The sequence below is a fragment of the Hylobates moloch genome, unplaced genomic scaffold, assembly GCF_009828535.3.
Source record: "Hylobates moloch isolate HMO894 unplaced genomic scaffold, HMol_V3 SCAFFOLD_7, whole genome shotgun sequence".
Taxonomy (NCBI): Eukaryota; Metazoa; Chordata; class Mammalia; order Primates; family Hylobatidae; genus Hylobates; species Hylobates moloch.
Window position 1 is genome coordinate 69,470,639 of NW_026652282.1, and position 926 is coordinate 69,471,564.

Below are 926 nucleotides of genomic sequence, written 5' to 3' on the forward strand. Positions count from 1 at the left end.
TCGATAGAAAAAGAGGGAATCCTCCCTAACACATTTTATGAGGCCAGCATCATCCTGATACCAAAGCCCGGCAGAGACACAACCAAAAAAGAGAATTTCAGACCATTATCCTTGATGAACATTGATGCAAAAATCCTCAATAAAATACTGGCAAACCGAATCCAGCAGCACATCAAAAAGCTTATCCACCATGATCAAGTGGGCTTCATCCCTGGGATGCAAGGCTGGTTCAACATATGGAAATCAATAAATGTAATCCAGCATATAAACAGAACCAAAGACAAAAAACACATGATTATCTCAATAGATGCAGAAAAGGCCTTTGACAAAATTCAACAACCTTCATGCTAAAAACTCTCAATAAATTAGGTATTGATGGGACATATCTCAAAATAATAAGAACTATCTATGACAAACCCACAGCCAATATTATACTGAATGGGCAAAAACTGGAAGCATTCCCTTTGAAAACTGGCACAAGACAGGGATGCACTCTCTCACCACTCCTATTCAACATAGTGTTGGAAGTTCTGGCCAGGGCAATCAGGCAGGAGAAAGAAATAAAGGGTATTCAATTAGGAAAAGAGGAAGTCAAATTGTCCCTGTTTGCAGATGATATGATTGTATATCTAGAAAACCCCATCGTCTCAGCCCAAAATCTCCTTAAGCTGATAAGCAACTTCAGCAAAGTCTCAGGATACAAAATCAATGTAAAAAAATCGCACGCATTCTTGTACACCAATCACAGACAAACAGAGAGCCAAATCATGAGTGAACTCCCATTCACAATTGCTTCAAAGAGAATAAACTACCTAGGAATCCAACTTACAACGGATGTGAAGGACCTCTTCAAGGAGAACTACAAACTACTGCCCAATGAAATAAAAGAGGATACAAACAAATGGAAGAATATTCCATGCTCATGG

At 38.9% G+C, this 926-nt stretch overlaps 1 protein-coding gene across 1 annotated transcript in view; it reads right to left on the reverse strand.

The window, feature by feature from the left end:
• The window catches only part of HDX (highly divergent homeobox), a 178,549-nt gene that overhangs the window by 96,789 nt on the left and 80,834 nt on the right, over window positions 1-926 (reverse strand). The window lies entirely within an intron of this gene.